Genomic DNA, 22,730 nt, shown 5'->3' with positions numbered 1-22,730 from the left:
GGTGATTTTTATGGGGAGGGGGAATTGTACTTCAATAGACTCATACACAGTTGTGAATATTAGACTTTCGTTCCATTAATTGTCTTCAAAGTTTTATTTTTCACCGATGAATTAAACTGGGCTCTGGATGTATTTAGTTTTCTTAAATATTTGCCAATACTACTTCTTGCTGTATATATATATATATATATATATATATATATATATATATATCTATAAATGTCAATAGCTCTTTTGAATAGAAACTAGAACACAGGCTATTCTTAAACTTGCTGACTGAGGGAACAGGCATCACGTTCTCAATCCTCTGAGATTCGGGCCCAAATCAGTGGTGTGCTTCCCTCGTTAACCTCATGGCTTTTACCCTTTTTAGAACCACTGGCCTCCTGTTCCTAGCACTATTGTTTGGCCCCTCTATATTCAACCGTCTAACTCAGTTCATACCCTCTTGCTTAGAATCCATCAAGCTACAAGTGGTCATGGAAATGGAACCCTGCACGGATAGCCCTCTAGATCCATCCTCCTCTCCTGACAGAAACCTGACTGCTGGGCTCCTGACAATGCCCCCACTCAGCAGGAAGCTGTCTGGGTTAGGGATTTTGTTTGCTTGGAGTTTTTTTTTTTTTTTTTTTTTTAAATACTGTTTCTATTTCATCAGTTATTGGCCTGTTCAGGTTTTCTGATTCTTCCAGATTCAGGTGTGGAAAATTTTATTTTTCTAAGAATTTGTCCATTTAGTCCATATTGTCCAACTTGTCATATAGTTGTTCATAATATTTACTTACAATCCTTTGCATTTCTGTGGGGTCAGTTGTTACTACACTGTTTTTCTTTCTGATTTTATTTGGGTCCTCTCTCTGTTTCTTGATGAGTCTGGCTGCTGGTTCATCAATCTTGGCTACTTTTCAAAGAACCAGCTCTTGGTTTCATTGATCTTTTGTATTTTTTTTAGAGCCTCTATGCCATTTATTTCTGTTCTGATCTTTATTTCCTTGCTTCTACTTACTTTGGGCTTTTCTTATTATCTTTCTAATTCTTTAAGTTGCAGGATTAACAGTTTATTAATAATTTTATTTCTTGAGGTTGCCTGTAGTGCCATGAACTTCCCTCTTAGGACTGCTTTCACTGTGTCCCAAAGATTTTGTGTTACTGTGTGTCCACTTTTATTTGTTTCCAGAAAGTTTTCTTTCTTGATCTCATTGGTAATCCATTCATTGTTTAATTACATACTATTTAGCCTCCATATGTTTGAATGTTTTGGGGTGTTTTTCTGTAGTTGGCTTCTAATTTCATTCCACTGTGATCTGAGAAGATGCTTTATCTGATTTCAACCTTCTTGAATTTGTAGAGACTTAATTTGTGTCCTAACATGTGGTTTGTCTTTGAGAATGACCCATCCACACTTGAGAGGAATGTATATTATGCAACTTTTGGGTGGAATGTTCTATAAATGTCAATTAAATCCATCTGATCCAATGTGTCCTCTAGAGTCACTACTTCCTTGTTAACTTTTTGTCTGGAAGATCTATCCAGTGAAGTCAATGGGTGTTAAAGTTCCCTACTATGACTGTATTTCTGTCAATCTATCTTTTAAAGTTCTTCAGGAGTTTTTAAAATATATTTAGGTGTTCCTATATTCATGCATACCAGTATATGTTTATCAGAGTTATATCCTCTTGTTGGATTGTTTCCTTTAGTATTATGTGGTGACCTTTATTATTTTTTATTATGACCTTCATTTTGAAATCTATTTTGCCAGGTATGAGTAATGCTAGTCCAGCTTTTTTTGGTTTTCATTTGTATGGAAACATTTTTCTATCCCTCACTCTCGTCTTGTGTGATTCTTTTGTTCTGAAGAGGCTCTCTTGTAAACAATGTACAAATGGATCGTGTTTTCTTATCCCTTCAGCTCTCCTATGTCTTTTGGTTAAAGCATTTAATCCATTTACAATTTAACATTATTGATAAGTACTTATTTATTGCCATTTTAATTCTTTAGGCCTATACTAGTATTTCTCTTCCTCGTTATTTCTTATTACAGCAGTCCCTTTAACATTTATTACAATACTGGTCTGGTGATACACTCCTTTAGTTTTTTTGTGGGGTTTTTTTTGTGTGTGTTTTTGTTTGTTTGTTTTTTGTCTAGGAAGCTCTTTATTTCACCATCTATTTTGAATGATAGCTTTGCTGGATAGAGTAGTCTTGGTTTCAGATCCTTGCTTTACATTGACTTGAATACTTCATGCCATTCCCTTCTGGCCTGTAGAATTTCTACTGAAGAAAATCAACTGACAGCCTTATGGGAGCTCTTTGTAGGTAACAAATTCCTTTTCTCTTGCTGCTTTTAAGATTCTCTCTTTGTCTTTAATTTTTGGCTTTTTAATTATGACCTGTCTGGATGTGGACCTCTTTGGCTTCTTCTTGATTCTCTGTACTTCTAGAACTTTTGTGACTTTTCCCTCAACCAGGTTAGAGAAGATTTCTGCTATTGTTTCTTAAAACAGGTTCTCTATCTCTTGCTCACTTTCTTTACCTTCTAGAACACCTACGATGGGAATATTGTTATGTTTCATGTCATCCTACAGCTCTCTTAAGGTGTCCTCCTAGTTTTTAATTGCTTTTTACTCTCTGATTTTGATTGATTTTTTTACACTGACTTCTAATTCACCGATCAAATCCTCAGATACTCATAATCTTCTGCATGTTCCATCCAATGTGTCTTTATTAGTGCTATATTATTCTTCATTTTGGACTGATAATTTTTCATAGTTTCTATATCTTTTCTTATGCTGTTGAGCATCCTTGTAATCATTATTCTGAACTCTACAACTGATAAATTTTTAATCTTTATTTTTATCTTTATTTCACTTAGCTCATCTTCTAGAGAATTCTCTTGTTCTTTGAATTTGGCCTTTTTTTTTTTTTTTTTTTTTTTTTTTTGTCTCCCCATTTTGGCTGCTTGTTTGGATTTGTTTCTATGTATTGTGTAGATCTGCTATGACTCCCAGTCCTTTTGTAAGTTCTCTGGTTCAGGACAATGTCAGATGCTGTTTATGACTATCCCTGAGTACCATGTTTAAAGCTTTCAGTAACCCACGGCTTGTGGCTCCCTCTGCTGGGGCTGGGTGGCTTTGGGAAGGACGAAAAAGCACACCAAGGTCTGCTTTCCTAGCCCCTAGTCCAGAAACAGATCAGGCAAAGACTCAAAGCATTCAGAGATCCGCCTCTGCTTGCAGGAAGATTGTTATTTTCAGTCTCTTAATGAGCCTCAGGGTCCGCAGGGTAGAGTGATTGCTTTCCCCCAAGCAAAAGCTGCCTGGAAGTTAAAAGCCTGAGGAGAAATATGTCCTCTGTAGTATGGGAGAATAACTCAGCACAGGAAATCGGATGGCTGCCTTCTAAATTCTAGCCTCACAGCCCCCAACTCCTCACACAGCTCTAGTCCACTCTGCCCTCCCTCTGCCAGAGTCCAAGGTGAGTGGCTGCACACAAAATTTTGTGCATTGGCCCTTTAAGAGGTGCCTATATTTCCAGCCATTTTTCCCTGGCAAACAGCAACACTGATGCTTTTCACAGCCAGATGTTATGTGGGCATGTTTCTTCTTTCTGGTGCTCTGGGCTGAGGAGCCCAGCTTGGGATTTGGACCCCAGAGTTGTCAGTGGGAACCTCCACAACTGATATATCCCTCCAGAATTTCAGTTGCCTTCTGTGGGAGCCCAGCCAGCCTTCTTGTGTCTCCACACTTCCTACCAGGCTTTATGCAGTCTCCACTTTACATCTGTGCTTATAAGGACTCTCTCTAGCTAGTCTTCAGTTGATTATTCAGGATTCCCCCCCCCCCCCCATATTTTTATTGTAATTCCAGTTTGGTCCTCGGAGAGGGTCAGTGTAGCTTCCACTTAATCTGCTGCCATTTTGGACCCCTTAAAAGAAAAAGGTGGGATTGTGTTGGGAATGTTCTCTGGTGATGTGGCTGAGCTCAGATTATAGGAAAAAACACTGAAGGGAGGAGACAGGTGAGGAAGCTGGATCAGATCAGGATGACCAAGTTCTCCCCACCGAGCCACTTCTCTGAAATAGAATGACCCATTACCTGACATCAGCAATCTTTTTGCCAAATATCTTCATTTTTTAATGCAAATTTCAAGATGCTTTTAGCTAGGGATACTTACTAATTCTCCATTACCCAGTGTACATGGCCTGCTCATTTTTCCCTCCTTTCTCCTCTTTGTTGACTGTGCAGCTATTGGCTGACGCATCCCCTCAGCAGAGCCTCAGTGAGGAGCACACCTAATGGCCAAAGAGTCTCAGTGTTGTAGGAACAAGAGAGGCAATTACTAATTACTGAAAAGTCTCAAGGACATTTAAAGGAGGCAGGCATTTGCCCACTTTCCCGAAGCTCCAGGTAATTAGCAAACAGGTTTGAGACACCTTGTGATGGCCTGAGGAGAGAGATGGCTGGGAATGAGGCTTCCAACCACCTTAGAAGATTCCCTTATGGTTTTTTGCCTGGTGAGCTTCTCACTCTGAAGCACGAAGGATGGCTTTGGGCTCGGATGGAGGCCATCCTGGGAAAGGTGTCGCAGAGAGAGCTCCATGCGTTCCAGAATGGCAGGGGGCTAAAGGAAAGCAAACAGAAGTAAACTGAACCCTTCACCTGGTCAGACTCTGTATAGTTATGGGGTAAACTGTGTATGGTGTGTGGTGCAGGGGGAGAAGTCAGCAGCCCAAAGGGGCCCTTGGAAACCTCTTGCCTCAGGAGGAAGCTCAGGTCGGGGAACCCAGGCACAGAACGTTAAACACTGGCAGCTGGCAGCCACATTCTAGAGATGCCTTTATTGTGCTCACTTTGCTGGAGAATTTCAATAGAACGTCAACCTATCCTGAGGCTGTGGTCTGAGGAAAGCCCACAATGACAGCTCTTCAGATGTTGCAGACTTTGGGTCAGATCTCAAACCAAAAAAAGCCTCTGGAAAGAACTGTAGGGTAACAAACAAACGAAGACCCAGGGTGGTCCAGTTCAGGCTAGGCCACCACTCTGACCCCACGCGGGCATCTCAGTGTCTCATCCCCCCCCCTCAGTGTGGAGGAAAAGAGGTTCCCGTGGGCAGGGCCTGTCCTGAGCAGGAGCAGGCTGAGGAGGGTTCCGAAGCCGGTGGGCTGGTCGTGCTTGCGTCCCAGGTGGAGTCTGGCAGAATGGATCTGTACTGTGGTCGGATCCCTCTGCCTGAGGTTTTTCCTGATCCCTGGAGGTGAATTTCATCCCCCTGGTGGAGGTCTGGGCAGATGCAGGCCCAGGCCTGATCTGAGAGCAGAAGATTGAAAAGAAGCAGTGATAGTGAACGGACATGGCTCTGATGCCTCCGGTCCATCCGCCAGTCATGGTCACTGCAGGGCTCCACCCAGTTGTCAGGAGGAGATGGTCTACGGGGACACCACCTGCACCCGTGAGGGGCAGGCAGGACAGGTCACTAACAGGCAGTGCTGGTTCTGCAACCACCTTCGAAGCCTCACTTCCGGCTTCTGCATGGTGAGCCTCTCACTCTGAAGCGTGAAGGATGCCATTGGGCTCGGGACCAAGGGGCGTCACTCAACACCCTGAGAAGGGTGTCACGGAGGAACCCCGGTGGTTCCTGAATGTCAGGGGTAAAGGACAGCAAAGACATGAAAGAAGTAAACAGAGCCCCTCACTTGGTCAGACTCTCTGTAGGGACAGTTATGGTGAAACTGTGCGTGGTGTGTGGTGCAGAGGAGCAGTCAGCAGCCCAGGGGGACCTTTGGAGCTCTTGGTCCCAGGAGGAAGCTCAGGAAGAGGAACCCAGGCAGGTGACTCACTTCCTCATGAAAGACCTCAACAGAACTCGGAACCCTGGTAACCAGGCAGCCACAGTCTGCATAATATATCAGCTCCTACCCAGCTCTCTTAGCTAGAGATGCTCCAGGGAGAGGCATGTTTACTTGTTGCATTCCCAGGTCTCAAGGCCTTGGGCTCAGGAAAGTTGCAGACTTTGAGTCAGATCTCACCCCAGGCATGTCTGTCCTTTTTCCTGGAAGGACTCAAAGGTAACAGGAAGACCTGGGCTGATCCAGTCCAGGACAGGCCACCACTGTGATCCCGCTTGGACATCTCCCCGGGTGTGTGAGAAGCAGGAGGGCTTCACATAGGGAGGCCTGCCCTGAAACAAGTGTAGGTTGAGGAAGGGTCGGAAGCCAGGTGGGCTGGTCATGTTCACACCACACAGGTCAAGGCTGGCTGGGTGGACATGAAGTACTAGAGCTCTATCCTCTGCCTGAGGCTCCTCTTGAGCCCTGGAGGAGAATCTCACGGCCCCCAGGCTCGGATGCCTCCAGGTGGGCTAATGGCCATTCTCATCACAGAGCTCCGCTCGGGAGATCTCTCGGGAGGTGGTCAGTGGGAACGACCCCTCCATCGCCCCTGGGGAAATGCGCGTGTGCCATGCAACCAACAAGGGTCAGTGGGAGCTTGGGCTGACTGGCCGTGGAGGGGTCTCCAGAAACAGGGCCCGGACAGGGCTGGGCCGGCCCAGAGGCTGCGCTGGATGCTTCCCAGGTCCCGCCCATGTGCACCTCTTCCTAGGCAGCCCTGACCTGGAGCTCCGTGCCCACTCCCTTGGATTTGAGAACCTGGACACCACCGCCCCCGGGGGGAGGGGGTCAAAGGCCAGCCATGAGAAGGCAGTGGGGTGAATGAGAGCATATAGGCAGGGGGCAGGGCTGGGCACATAGAAACGAAACTCGGGGTCTGTCATTGGGCCAGGAACAGTCTGCTTCTGACCACCCATCTGGAGGAACATGTCCTATGGTGAGTCCTGGGCTGCGGCTTCTCCGGTGGGCTCTGGCTGTGTTCTGTCTCTGGGGTGCGGGGGGGAGGGTAAATGGAAAGGCAGGCACATGGGTGATCTTTCCTCCTCTTCCAGTTCCAGCATTAGCACAGCTTCAGTGCCCGCACACCCGCAGGAGCCAGACACAGATGCAGAAGGAAAGGCGGCTCCCAAACTGGAGGAACGTCAACTCCAGCAGCCTGGCCAGAGCTGCAGCCAGCACCCGCATCCATTTCATCAGCCGGCCCGCAGGAGACGGCACGAGAGCAACATTCCACAGCACCCACGGGGGGGCGCGTCACCTGCACCTGTGCCCAAAGCTGGAAAGTCCCCATCCCTCCGCAGGTAGAGCCATCGCTGGCAATGGACCTGGCACATTGCCCACCACCCCTGAAAAGGAGCTGGCTTCTGGAAACTCCTCAGTGCCAGCTACGGAGCCTCTTAAACTGCTCCCCGACCCAGAACTCCCTTTACTCTGCCTTTTGAACGTTTGTTTTGGTGTTATTTCATATTTTTGTTTTAACTATTGTATATGTTAACATATTTCAAGTTGTAAATTACATGTCATAAAATGTTGTTTTAAACTATGCAAATCATGTACATTCACGAGGCTGTGCAAACATCACCACCATCTATTTGCAGAATACTTATCTCCCCAAATGGAAACTCTTTACCAAAAGACTCACTCCCCATCCCTCCCTTTCTCAGCCCCTGGCAACCTCTGACCTGCATTCTGTCTGTGTTCCTTTGCCTATTCTGGATGCTTCCCATAAAGAGAACCCTACCACAGCCGCCTTTCTGTGGCTGCTCACATAATCCAAGAAGGGACAGATTAGTTTGTTTTCTCTTTTAATTTGCACTGGGATTTTTGTTATTTGAAGGGGAAACTCCAGATGAATTAAAGATTCGACCTAAAAAAAAAAAAAAGTCCTTTTAGTTAGAATGTGCATGACCTCAGGGTAGAGTAGAGGCCCCGGAGCCAGGAACCAGTCGGGAAACATCTGGTTCTTTCTGTGCCCATTCTTCCTATGCCCAAAACAAAAGCAAAAAAATGCAAAAAGCTGGAGAGAAAAGCCACACACTGAGAAGCATTCCTTCAACTCACGGCCAGAGAAAGGGCTAACACCCCTGCCAGGAGGAAACCCCCAAAGGCAGGGCGTTGAAATGGATAGAAAGCAAACACGTGCACTCTCCAGTACATGTCCGAGACACTGACCTCCCCATTTCCCCGCACACCCTGTACACACTGCGGGGAGGGCGCTGGCACTCTCAGGCCCGCAGGCTTCTCGTCAGGAGGCAAGCAGCCAGAGGACAAAGGTAGAGAACCCAGGCCCCAGCAGAGCCCCCAGAGAGAAGTGGGAAGGCCCAGCCCTGAGAGAACAGGGTGCAGGACCCTGCAGGCTCCTGCGGCCTCTCACCTTCTCCTGGCAATGCTCATTCCAGGTGACCCAACACAAATACTTGCACAGTTTTTAAAAGATGTATTTTCCAGACCTCCCATCAGAGCACTGGTGAAATAGCCAGGTGTGGGAAACACTCATGTCCACGTAGAGATGTCGGGGTTTTACCAGCCCGGCTTCCCACGGAGGAGTGGAGCGCAGTGGCTGTTAAGGGAGGTGCCGGGGTCTCTACGGGCCGCAGAGGAAGACCTCGTGATGCTCTGAGGTGAGTGTGGACCAACCGTCTGCATCCAGAAGACCACCTGTTAGATAACATGTGATTTCAACAGGCAGACATGCATATGTGTAAATGCATGGGACAGAGACAGAAAGAGACAGAATGAGAAGCAGAGAGCCTGAGAGAGGCCCACCAAACCTCTCATGACGGTCACCTCTGAAGGAGACACTTGCAAATCAATTCTCCTTTAGATGGTGCTTAAATTTTTTATAAAGTGCATTGCTTTTATAATTCTAAAAACATTGAAATCATGCTAATGTTATCCACTTATTACTCATTTATGGAGTTAAGGCAATTACTCAGTTTTAAATTTTTATCCTCCCCAGAGGATAGTTTTTCCCCAATTGATTTTTAGAAAGTGTGAAAGAGAAGGTGGCTGGGTGAGGGGGAAAAGGGGACAGAGAGAGAGAGAAACATCATCGATTGGTTACCTCTGTACCTGCCTAGACCAGGCCAGGAGCCAACCCACAACCCAATACATAGGCTGATGCTCTAACCAGCCAGGGCCAGTTTTAATTTTTAAAGGTGATTATCACAAGGAAAATAAGAATTTACTATAGTAAAATAGTGACTTCTAAAAAATGAAGTTATAGTGGGGTTCTTTGGAGCTGACACAGAATGAACAGGGGGAAAAAGAAAATCCACTAGAGCAGCAGTCACCAAAATGGTGCGTGGATCACTGGTGGTCTGTGAGGTCTGAAATATTGGTGACTACTGCACTAGAGGGATGGGTGGAAAACCAGGAATACCCAGCACCCAGAGGAGATCAGAATGGAGTTGTCAGATACTCCCAACAGAAACTGGATGGCTTCTACAAGAAGCCAATCCTCTGAGATAGACAAGATTTTTGGATCCTTCCATGAGAGTGCTCTCCCCTCCCCGACCCCTCCCCCCAAAAAAAGCCCAGGATGCTGCTTCTAAAACGTAAGAAGCCATGAGAAGTTGTGTTGGTGATCAGAACACGTATCAGTGCTATGGTTGTACCTCAGGTTCCAGCCCTGAAATCCTGGAAGGGCTTAATGTAGGGACAAGAAAAAGGCCTTTCTTTATCTTTGTTGTCACCTTCCATAATTTATGAAAAACACCTGGTAATTAAACCCCAAGATTTTTGGCTCCTCTAGTTCAGACAGCTCTTCTGTTCAAACGTTGGGACAAGATAAGCTACTCCCAAGGTTGCATTCCGGCATCTTCCTCCTCCTTGCTGTTTTCACAATCAGGGATAATTCACATCAAGGACTCTCTAGATAGTAGAAAGTTTCCTTCTCTCTCCCCTTCAAACAAACCTCTTTTATTTTATTTTTATTATTTTATTTTTAAAAAATATATTTTATTGATTTTTTTTTTACAGAGAGGAATAGAGAGTTAGAAACATCGATGAGAGAGAATCATCAATCAGCTGCCTCTTGCACACCCCCTACTGGGGATGTGTCCCCAACCCAGGTACATGCCCTTGACAGGAGCCGAACCCGGGACCTTTCAGTCCGCAGATCGATGCTCTACCACTGAGCCAAACCAGTTTCGGCCAAATAAACCTCTTTTAAATGCTTCATAACTTTTATTTTAAACTTATTTTACAGGCTTGGAAAAAATACTGATAAGACATCTCCTTAGGATATCTGTCAGACTATCTCCTGAAGAGCAAACTAACTTTTCAAGACACACACCTCCCCCCAATATGCTCAACTTGAACACAATCACTCCTCCCTTCCTTGTCATCTAACATCAGCAACCAATTGTTCTTTATAAGTGAAAGCCATTCTTTCTTCCTCTGGCCTGTATTGATGAGCAACACTTGGCCCTTTTCTCCCTCAGAAAGTAAAATAAATTTCCTCCCTGCATCTGTCTCTTCTCTCAGTTATGAATTATTTCACAGCCCGAGTCACTGGCCAAACCCTAACAGTTAACTCAGTCCTTGTGATGCTGTCACTGGCTTTGATCTTGATAATAAGAGCAAAAAATTTCAGGAATGTCTCCATGAAAACAAGAATCTTGTTCATGTTGCCCATGACCTTATTCAGAAGCTCTCTCCTTGTGCTAGTAATGTTCAATCCCCGCATTTCAAGGACTGTTTCTATGAAGTATTCGATGACTTGGAGTCAAAGATGGAAGACTCTGGAAAACAGCCATTTCAGTCAGTTCTCTACCTGATGGAAAATGGGGCCCTGGTACCGACTACAGGTTTTGACAATCCCCTGGTACTGTACACAGCATAGCGGGGGAAACAATCTAAATCCCTTCACCTTACTCATGTACAATAGGTTCTAGAGAGGGCTCAACAGAAGCGGAAGTTGAGCATGGTACACATCCATGGGGTCTACACCAGCCCTGACGCACTGTCCTTCATCCAGCTGGATACCAGAATGTGCTCAGGAACACTGAAGTTATGAGAGAGGTTCAGAAACTCTATGAAAACAAGTCATTTCTTTCCCTGGATTGTGGCCAGTCTGTGGATGACACTATTTTCCAAGCCCTTTTCTGGAGGCGGTCAAGCATAATTCTTAGAATGCTTCATGCTTATTTGGAAAAGAGATGTAGATGAGTTCAAGAAGCTTTGAGAAAACATTCTGGACAAAGGGATCAAGGTCATCTGCTTTGGAAATATGCGATCTTCCAGAACATTTCAACCGACTGACCTGTGAGCTCTCCACGAGGGTATGTTGGGGGTGGTGAAAGAGTTAGCTAAACGGTTCATCTGCAGTACACAGTGAAAGGAGAGACCACAGTACAGAGCGCTACAGAAGTTAGCACATAAGACCAAGCAATAAGGCCATACTATGGACACTGTTTAACAGTAAACTTACAAGAACCCGTCACAGCTCCTAGGAAAAAAAACCAAAAGCCAGAAGTTGAGAGTTTGGGGTAGCCCACCTACATGGGATTTGTGTGTGTGAGAGTGTGTGTGTGTGTGTGTGTGTGTGTGTGTGTGTGTGCATTCTAATTTAATCCTTCATGCTGGCTGGTTCTTGGTCTTATAAGGCACATGTTTCAAACACAAGGCCTGCGGGCCAAATCCGTCCCGCCAGGCCTTGCAATGTGGCCTGCACCGCACTGTCATCACTGCACTCCGCTGCGTTTCCATCACAATGACAGTTTATGACTGTTCAGTAAACCATTCGGCCCGCGATTTAGGCTGGATTTTAGATTTTGGCCCCTTCTCTGATTGAGTTCGACACCCCTATTATAAGGTCTGTTTCAGTTTGAGAATACCCAAGTGACAACACAGCTCCCCACCCCACCCCTAGGCTGGACATGCCTGTGTCCACACACAGATCAGCGTGATATCCGCTGAGGAGGTGGCTGCTCTGCAATGAGGGACCTTGGATGTAGGCACTGTAGAGCCACCACGGCCCTCGTTACAGTTCTGTACTCCATTCTTGGTTTTCCACTTAAGCTAAGAATGGCTTTTTAACAACAAAGACTTGAAGCTCTAGTTTTCTAGACCTTTTACAGTGTACAGTATTTTATATACCTGAGCTGTATTAAAAGTTTGTTTATTTAATAAAAAAAAAGAAAAAGAATAAACAACAGTCCTTCTCCTCAGGAGGCACACCCTAAAATAGGGGTGTCGAACTCAATCAGAGAAGGGGCCAAAATCTAAAATCCAGCCTAAATCGCGGGCCGAATGGTTTACTGAACAGTCATAAACTGTCATTGTGATGGAAACGCAGCGGAGTGCAGTGATGACAGTGCGGTGCGGGCCACATTGCAAGGCCTGGTGGGACGGATTTGGCCCGCGGGCCTTGTGTTTGACACATGTGCCCTAAAAGGTTGTGTCCAGTGTTCCGGTCCTTCCCCTTAGTGAGCACATGTGTGCGCCTCTGTTCCCATGCTCACACACGTGTGCATGTGCAGGTGCTCGAGCATGTTCAAATATGTGCCTGTGTAAAATGTACACCTTGATTTGACCTTTCTCGTGTTTTCTTTCCTGCAATTGCAGATGTAGTCAAGCGTCAGGGATACTTGTCTATAATCTGGAATCACTCACTGGATGAATTAAAACAACACCTCGGTTGTGTTTCATCTTTAGAGCCTCCTAATTCTGGGTACTGAAGTGGGCATGAGTGTGTGGTGGGAGAAAGCGTGGTCACAAGTAGCACTGTGGCCAGCACGTCTCCAGGGAAGTGCTAGGAATCCGGAGTTAAGAGCAGGTGATCTGGTGTCAGCCAACATGGCCTCACTGGTGTCTGGAGGAAGGGGTTTGCCCCTCTTCCTAATAACTTTCTTCCTATGCCAATGGGTTGACAGAATATATTTTGGAGAATGTTGGTCATGAAATTTGTCCTGCTGATCATAGCATTCCTGGTAGGACCAATGGGGGATATTTCCCAGGACCAGTCAGAGTATACCATCAATGAGTTTGCAAAATTTATGCTCTGCCAAGCAACAGAGTGAACACTACCTATTTGGATTGAAAGTACTGTACATATTCAAATCTTATTTTGATTCATGATGAAGTAACTATCATGTTTTCAATTTCCCACAAGTAAGAGAAAACTGTACAAAGATCCTTTTGTATTATTTCCTTCCTGTTCCTCTCCTTTGTAGTCTTATCTTCCATTCAGAAGAATGGCCCAGTAGAGGATCACATCCTAATATATAAAAAGGGGTTGAATGAATGGTCAACAGAATAATATTGTAATATATTCATACACTAACCACCCCTATACCCCAGTGCCTTGCTCACACTCATCAAAGCTCCCTGAGTAATTCATGATCAGCAACCACAAAGGTACTGACAGTTGTTCTGTGTTCCCCTAGCTCCATCTGAGAACCTGTAGGTATCTTCTGAAATCTAAACATCTGCTATTTTAAGGGCCCCCTTTATGTTATATAAAAACTAGAGGCCCAGGGAAGAAAATTCATGCACTGGGAGGGGGTTCCCTCAGCCCAGCCTGCACCCTCTCCAATCCAGGACCTCTCGGGGGATATCTCTCGGGGGATATCTGACTGCCAGTTTAGGCCAGATCCCACCTAAACCAGCAGTCAGACATCCCTCTCAGAATCCGGAAAGCTGACTCCTAACTGTTCCCCTGCTGACCCCCCACCCCCACCAGCCTGGTCGCCCCTAACTACCCCCCTACCCTGCGCTGGCCTGATCGCCCCCAACTTCCCCCCCCCCCTGCTGAACCGGTCACCCCCAACTGCACCCCTCTGCTGGCCTGGTTGCCCCTAACTGTCCTTCCATGTTGGCCTGGATGTCCCAATTGTCCCCACTGTCAGCCTGGTTGCCCCTAACTGCCTCCTCACTGGCCTGATTACCCCCAACTACTCCCCCTGCCAGTCTGATCACCCCACACAGCCTACTGTACAGTCATTTGATTGTCCTTCACTATCTCCCCTGCTGGCCTGGTCACCCCATGCAGCCTGCTGTTCAGCGGTTTGGTCATCCCTCACCAACCCCCCTGCCAGCTTTCTTGCCCCATGCAACCTGATGTTTGGTCGTCCATCCAGGTGTTTTAGTTGTGGTGGCCTCTGGCTTTTTATATATTAGGATGTTGCTTTCTTTTTGAATCAAATTCAAATGTGAAAATCTGACAATATACAGTTTTGGGCTTGATCCCCTGTGGGGGGCTTGAAGGAAGCAGCCTATCAATGATTCTCTTTTATCACTGATGTTTCTATTTCTCTCTCCCTCTCCTTTTCTCTCAGAAATCAATAAAAAGATATAAAAATTGAAGATAGTGTGAAAATTAATTTTTACACAATGAATAATTTTAAGTTTTAAAATTTCTCATATGTAAGAAAATTGTACAAGGACTCTATTTTCTTTCCTGTTTCTCTTTTTGTCATCTGTCTTTCAACCAATAGGTTGGCTCAGAAGCTCAGTCCATATTTGTTAACCATTTTCATATCTTCTAGCCCCTTGTCCAAACCAAGAAGAGCTTTTTTAATTCATCATTAACAATCACCAAGGTACTAATGGTTATTTTGTGTCCCTCTATCTTTGAGACTCTGTTAAATGCAACTTCTAAAGTAAAAACATTTGTGTTCAAGTAAGCATCCCTTTATTTATGTTATATAGAAATGTTGCTTTAATGTTTTCTTTCTGTTTCTTTTCTTTGTTGTTGTTTTGTTAATTCTCACCTGAGAATATATTTTTCATTCCTTTTCAGAGAGAGTGAAAGAGAGAAAAAGGATGGGGAGGGAGAGAGAAAAACATGTATGTGAGAGACACACATCAGACTGGTTGTCTCAAACACACCCAGACGAAGACGGAGCTGGGGAGGGCAGGAAGGAGAGGAATGAACCACAACCCAACTATGTTTTAGGTTAATGTTGACCGTGTGTCTTTTCCTCTTTGAATATATGATAGAAAAGAACATTTTGAAATGAAAGCCCCCATTATAAACTGGATGGTGGGGACTTTCCCTCACAGTTTCCCACCTTGGATTAAGTATTTTGTAATTGGCTTGCCAATGAACTTGATAGGTACATGCTACAGAGAAAGCCCCTGCCTTTCAACAGGCTCATCTGTACTTGCTTTTGGGTCTTTGACCTTTGATTCCAAACCTGTTTTAGATCTGTGCTTTTTAAAAATTTACCAAGAGTTAAAACAGACCTGTATGTAAAATTGCATAGCTTGACTTGATCCTCAGTGCTTTCTTTTATATAAATGCAGAGGCCTCAAGTAACAGAAATGTTGGTATAAATTCTGGAATCACTCATGGGCAGAAACAAAAAAAGTTTGCTGTGCTGTGAATGCAGACGAAAGAGCAGGGTGGCCTAGTGTCAAGCAGCACAGCCTCACTGGTCTCTGGATAAAAGGGTAAGCCCTTCTCCCTCATAATTTCCTTCCTGAGGTCTGTGTTTGCAAAGAGTAGAGCTTGGAGAGAGTGATAAGATCTGGATAGCAACATTCTGTAGGACCATTTGGCTTCCCAGGAGCAGTCAGAATACAACAGCAGTGGGTTGATTAAACTTATGTCCTGACACTCAACACAGTGCATCCAACCTATATTTGGATGGAAGGTATTATGAAATTTCAAATATTAATTTGATTCATGATGAATAATTGTAGGTTATTCAATAGCCAAATGTAAGAGAATGCTGAAAGACTCTTTGTATTCTTTTTTTGCTTCTCTCCTTTGCCATCTGTCTTCTACCCAGTAGGATGGCCTAGCAAAAGTCAGGCTACTTGTGAATTAACCACCACCATATCCTCTAGCCTGTTGTCCTCACCTATCAAAGCTCCCTGAATCATTCCTGATCAGCAATCACCTAGGTACTACCGATTGTTCTGTGTTCCCCTGATTCAGTGGTCAGCAAATTTCATTAGTCAACAGAGCCAAATATCAACAGTACAACGATTGAAATTTCTTTTGAGAGCCAAAACCAACTTCTGTACATGGGCCACAAAGTTTCAATCGCATTGTACGTGCAAGCCCACACATGTTATTTTGTGTAAGAGCCACACTCAGGGGGCCAAAGAGCCTCATATGGCTCGCGAGCCGCAGTTTGCTGACCACTGCCCTAACTCCATCTGAGAACCTGTTAAAGGGATCTTCTGAAGTCTAAACGTCTTCTGCTTAATGTTCCCTTTATTTATGATATATATTTCTTTGCTTTTTTTTTTTTTAAACTTTTCAATTCAGACATGATAATCTGACAAGGTATGGTATACATGATATACAATACACAAAGCAACCATCATATGCTGGCTTGGTATTTACTGTAGGTCTTTACCAGTTGCTAATAGAAGAGATCCTCTTGAAGTGAGAACATCCATTGTAAATGAGATGATGAGTTCTTTTTTCTCAATATCAATTTCTCTGCTTGGATTTAGTATTTTATAATTGCCAGCCCAGTGTGCTTCACAGGCACATGCTCAGGGAGGAGAGAAATATCAATCAGTTGCTCCCATACATGCCCTGAATGGGGATTGAACCCACCACCTTTTGGTATATGGACAACTATCCAATCAACCAAACCAAACCGGCCATAACTTCCTCCTTGATATCTCTTTTTACAGATATTTTGGAGAGCATTAGTAATGATGAAAGCTGTCCTGATGGGTAACAGGATTCCAGGTAGGACCAATGGTGTTTTCCAAGAGCAGCCAGAATATACTAGCAATAATTTTGAAAAAACTACATCCTGCCAAATACAGTGTGTACCCTACAAATTACTCCAATGTAGGTACTGTGGAAATTACACCTCTCAGTTGATTGAAATAATTGTAGCTACTTAATGCCATGTATGTAAGAGAAAGCTGTAAAGGGCAAAGCCATCCTCTTTCCATTTACATGTGGAAAGCCATTCTACTTAGTCCATCAGTATTGCTACAAGCACAGACTGACATTCATTTAAAAGTCAAGTACGAGTGCACCCACTGCGAGATGGCCAGGTCTCAGTCAAGGTTGCACAGACATTAGCTGAAGTCAATAGTCAGCCACATGTCAGAGCCTTTAGACTTAATACATTAACCCAGCAAAGCTCCTGCCCAGCTGGCTGCTTTCCCAGCTTGTTGCATTAACTGCTCTTCCAGGGCTGGCCAGTTGAAATAACGGCTGATTCTTGGCAGAGCTGTCATGTGACAGTTGGTTTGGAATGTTCTAGATTCAGAGATAGTTTGAGAGTCAAGCAGACTGTTGACGCTGGTGTGGTCATCTGATCATGAGAAAGGCTCAAGGCAAAAGATCCAACCCTGAATGTGTGTGTGTGTGTGTGTGTGTGTGTAAAAGGAATGAGGGTGTCTATGAGTGCTTGTTTTTCCCAAGGGACCTCCAAGAGGCTTTGGTTAGGGGAAAAAATGAGTAGGAGATTGGTCAGGTTTTAGAATCCTTTCCTGACTCAGGCCCTTGCCTGCATTTCTTTTCCAAATGTTAGGCTGGTGGCCTGGATTGCCCTAAGGAAGTCTAAACCAGTGACAAAGACACAGATTGTTGGCTGTTCTGCGGAGAAAGATAAACTACCATGTTTCCCTGAAAATAAGACAGTGTCTTATATTAATTTTTTCTCCCAAAGTTGTGCTAGGTCTTATTTTCAGAGGATGTCTTATTTTTGGGGAAACACGGTATAAAAGAATATGTTAGCATAGGTAGCTAAATATTAATAAAGGAAGGGAGCAAAGGGACTTGGACATTGTTGAACCCAATGGGTTGTAGAGCTGAATGGGACACTGAGCCTGCTGCATTAGGCTAGGAAGCTACAGCTTCACATACCCTCTCGGGGATTGCAGCATTTCCCCACCAAAGGGATCAACATTCCTCAGCCCCCCACTATAGGCAGGAAGGACCGCTTTTCTATTTCCCAGGTCCATCTGCCCGGACTATGGGGGAAGGGACAAACAATAAGGGGCGGGTCCTCTGCTGGGCACATGTGCAGGAGGAGCCAAGATGGCACGGGGGAGGAGCTTTCACTGTGAGGCATGCGTAGGAGGAACTCAGGTGGTGATCACAGGAAGTGGAGTCTAACCTGGGGAAAGGATCAATTGGGTAAGGGGCACAAAACCTGGGAAGGCCTACGAAATGGATTGGGTAGGAGGAGGAACCATCAAAAGCTCGTCAAACATTGGGAAGTTGATTAGTTTGAAAGGGTACCAGGTCCTCCCCAAGCCTGAGATAATATAACCCAAGCTTAACAAAACTCTGTGTGTGTGTGTGTGTGTGTGTGTGTGTGTGTGTGTGTGTAACATGTGCTTACCCCATTCATTCATGAGTTCTCTCTCCACAGCAATCATGAGGGCCTAGCAGCCACCTGGGCCCTGTGGCAGACCACGTGGGCTTGGGCATTGTACCAGCCAGAGTGCAGCCAGGAACACAGACTAGGCTAACCAGATGGGGACAGGCGTGGACTAAGGTTTGGCATGGCACAGAACTTTTGGACACTGGTCTTTGTACTGGGCTTGATGAAGACAAAGCTGGACTTTTTTTTCCCATGGCAAAACAGACTTTGGAAACCTGGGGGCAAGCTTCTTTTCCACCCAAATAAACCTTACCATCAGACCTCATCCTCCCATTGAGTCCCCCAAAATGCTTTTCTGGTAACACCACAAGGACCCCACTTCCACTGGCAACAAATATATGCAAGCAGGGTTTTATATCAATGAACCAAAGATGTCCCATATTATTGGCCCTGTGTTTTTTACAGCACAGCAGGCTGACCCATTTGTTCAAAAACTACTTGACCCAATTCCAATTCTTACCCATGCTATTGATCAAATTATAGTTGAAGTGAACTCATTTTAACATTTCAAGAGTTTGGGAAGTGTGGGACCTGCAGTACCGTCTTCTGGCCACAGACCACACGGACCCGGGATATGAACAAACAACTCACTGCAGCCCTCCAGGTTCTCTGACCCAGAGCCCCTCACCATGGTGCTCAGCAAAATCACTACACACCACAGGTCCCTGGCTGAGTCTCCCCCTTAAACCACTTCCCTCCAGCCCGCTGGAGCCACCGGCCCTTTTCATTTTCTAGATGGGGCGCCATCCTGTTGTCTCTGGAAGGCCGCCTGCTGGGGTGAGCCCCCCCTGCATGCTAATCTGTCTAAGTGCTCCCCAAATAAAGCCTGTTTTGTGTTGCTGCCAGCTTTGGTCATATGTTTCCCCTTGATCAACATGAAACCCCTGAACTCAATATACAGAAGAGCTGGAGCCAAGAATCAGGTGCTGCTGTATGTTGTGGGGCAGTGAGGAGGGAGGCTGCCGCCTGGTCCTCGGCCACCCAGACAGAGTCCTGAGTGGTTCTGGGAGGAGAACACGTAGCCCCACTTCTTTATACATGTGCAGCCCAGCGGGTATGCTATCAGGCCTTTCCTCTAGTCTAGAGCTGCAGAAGGAGGCCCGTGGGACAGGTCGGGGGCCATCTTCATGGACATGCAAATTATGCATTTGTACATTCGTTTTTATCTTTGAATTTCAGCTTTGCATTGAAATACTATGGGACTATGGGACGTGCATGAGCAAAGGAGATATCCAGGTAGCAGTCTGTGCACTGTGGGCTCAGGTGTGAGACTCAGCAGGCCGAGGGCATCCCACAGTGGTGGTTTGGCCTGGCTGCCAGGTGTGTATGTGCACCCAGGAGTGTTTCAAGGACGACAAGTCTGTTCACCGTAATGCTAGCAGTAGAAGACGTACTAAGTTACACAAAGTAATATAATATGTCAACTCTAAGTTGACATAATAAAAATTTATTTAAAATTTTTTTAAAAAGTAATGAATTTAATATAAAAATCATTGTAGTAAGAAAACCACAACATTTATTTTAATTCAGAAGAACCAATTATTAATGAGAAAAACAATATTAATATTCCTTCATAATTGCAGATAACAGTGACTTAATGAATAAACAGGTATTTTGAATTATACACAAATCCAGATTCCAACTTGGTTTCTTGTACAAATCTCCACATTCATGTGATCTCTTTTTCTGAAATTAATTAAAATACTAATTTTGTCGTTGAAAAAAAAAAAAAAAAGATGAATCAGGCTGCCAGGAGATGGGGGTGGGTGTGGGGAGTCCCTAAAGGAGTAGGAGAGGGAAGAGCTTAGAGTTACTCAGGTGGGGTTACCAGCCTTGGCTCTGGGAGTCCAACTGGGGGTGGGGGTAGGAGACTGTGGGGCCAGCTAGTCAGAACCAGACCCTGCAGAGGAGCAGTGACTTCGGGGGTGGAAGCAGAGCTTTCTGGGTTTCTGTAGAGTCTCCATGGGCTCCATTTTCTGAAGGTTTCTGGAGTTTGTGGTGATTATTGCTTCAGCCACCACTGCCCCTCATTTCCTTCCTGGGCTGGGCTGATCTGATAGCTGCTGTGTCTCCTCTGGAGCTGGGCCCAGCCGTGTTTCCTCCCCTAGTGGACCTTTTCCTGCCATTCCCACCTCCCCCTCATTCGTCCTCCCTCAGCACAGGGACACGGGCACCAAGAGGTCCACCCGAGTGGTCTGCTGGGAGCCAGTCAGGCCAGGAGCTGGCACAGCCTCAGAACCACAGCTGAATGCGCAGCAGAAGGTTGTCTTTCACAGGCACAGTCTACACAAAGACTTGCTGGAGTCATTATTGCTCCCCATGCAGGATACACCTCCTGTGAATCTGTGCAGCTCAGGCTTACAAACAAGTGCGCCATCTATCCCTGGAGGAGTTTCATCCTCAGGCCCTTCCAGCAAGTGCCCCTCTCTCGTGTGCTCTTTCCAGGATGGATATATACAGGACACCTTTGTAGGACCTTCGTATTCACAAAAAGATTTACAGAAACATGTGGAAGACAGGGATGTTCAAATGCATGTCTCTGCCAACAGATGAAGAGGAACACAGTGCTGAAATGCATTTGCATTATCAGCTAAAGACATGGGAGCGAATGACTCCTAGGGGAAGTTTTATGGACCCACTGAACACCTAGATGAACTAGGTATGAGTGTTACAGAACAATGAGACCCTGAATCTTTTAGTAATTACTTGAAGAAATATCATAGTCATGTGTGAGGAAGACATCCCATGGGGTGCTATTAAATGCTATCACAGAGCTCCAGAAGAATGGAATACATTTGAGCTTCTCTCTCTGAATTACGCCCTGTCAAACAGTGTAGAGACTAGCAAGACAGTTCCGTGAATTCTGCTGCTGAAACACTCAGTCCACTGAACCTCTGAGTCCTCAGGGATGCCACCTGTACACTCTCACACTCCGTTCCCAGCCCCAGCCTAGTTCTGACCAAGACACTGCTGGGACTCTGAAACCTCAGACTAATAGAACTTTCTTTTCTCTCTCTCTCTCTCTCTCTCTCTCTTTTTTTTTTCCAAGTAGGTATAGTCCTTAATTTTAATTCATTGAAAATGCTTCAGAGTTTAGGTCAGTGGGAGGAAAACTGACACCAAATATTTTTTCCTAATTTTATTTTTCAATTAGAGTTTACATGCAATATTATTTTATATTTGTTTTAGGTGTACAGCATAATGGCCAGACAATTATATACTTTGAAAAGTGCTCCTCCTCGATACAAAATAAACCCAAAAAACAAAGACCAAAACCTAATGGGTATTATGCTAAGTGAAAAACTCAGATAAAGCCAAATACTGTATGATTTCACTTACATGTGGAACGGAAAGGACAATATAAACAAACAAAAACAAACTCATAGATACAAATATCAGAGTGATGGTTGCCAGAGGGAAGATGGATTGGGGAACTGAGTGAAAAATATGAAGGGATTAAGAAGTACAAATTGGTAGTTATGAAAAAAGAAAACAAGATGGTGGCATAGATAAATGTAGTATTCCCTGCCTCTCACAACCACATCAAAATTGCAACTAATATACAGAACAACCATCATTCAGAACAGTCTTAAATGGAAGTCCTACAACTAGAAAATTAAAGAAGAAAGCACATTAAAACTGGTAGGAATGGCAGCGATATGGAATGAGCTGGTCCACACCCACATGTGGTGTGTTTTGAATTGGGAAGGATATCATGGCTGAGGAGGAATCCTGTGAGGAGCAAGGGATCCCAGCCTCACATCAAACCCCTCAGCACAAGCTTCCAGGGCTGTAAAGAGAAGTCCCTGTAACTTCAGGCTATAAAAACCAGTAGGAATTGTGGCTGAATGACACGGGAGGGTGCTGAGTCCCAGGCAGTTCCTCTTAAAGGGTCAACACATGGACTTAGACTCGCTCCAGTGCTGGGGCAGCAGCTTGAAAGGATCCAGGAACAGATGGGGAGGAACTAACTAGTCTGGCATCAAGGCAAGAACTGGGGGGCAGTTTTCTCCCAGACTAAAGTGCTGGCAGTGCTCATTGTTCCTATGCTGAAACCTCCCCCAACACAGAGCTGACTGGCAGGCACCATATCTGAGACTCCATCAACCTGGTCCACACTGTTTGCCCTGCCCTGGTGATTCCCTGAGACTTCTCCCCACCTAAATTGCAGCTCACCCAAACTGATTGCAGTGGCTTTCCACATGAATGGCCTGTCCTTGCTTAGGCTTCAGACTTTCCTAAAATTTCTCAAATAAGTAGCAGCTGGATTCAGTGTATCCTATACCTCTCTATAAGTGGCCCCAGCCCAGCACTGGCAGCAGTTTGCCAAGCTGCTCCCCCTCCCCCCTCCCAGTTCTTGCCTTAATGCCAGACAATTTAGTTCCTCCCCATCTGTCCCTGGATCCTTTCAAGCTGCTGCCACAGTACTGGAGCAAATCTGAGTAAGTCCATGTGTCAACTCTTTAAAAGGAACTGCCTGGGACTCCAGCAGCCTCCAGTGTCACTTGAGCTAGGCCACTGGGCCC

The 22,730-nt window shown here is 45.2% G+C and overlaps 1 pseudogene; it reads left to right on the top strand.

The window, feature by feature from the left end:
- Positions 1-9,324: 9,324 nt before the first annotated feature.
- On the top strand, positions 9,325-11,340 carry LOC118713264 (annotated as a pseudogene).
- Positions 11,341-22,730: the final 11,390 nt, after the last annotated feature.

The sequence above is a fragment of the Pipistrellus kuhlii genome, unplaced genomic scaffold (genome assembly GCF_014108245.1).
Source record: "Pipistrellus kuhlii isolate mPipKuh1 unplaced genomic scaffold, mPipKuh1.p scaffold_m20_p_9, whole genome shotgun sequence".
In the NCBI taxonomy this organism is placed as follows: domain Eukaryota; kingdom Metazoa; phylum Chordata; class Mammalia; order Chiroptera; family Vespertilionidae; genus Pipistrellus; species Pipistrellus kuhlii.
Note: the sequence above shows the minus strand (reverse complement) of the source record. Positions and strands in the feature narration are given on the sequence as shown.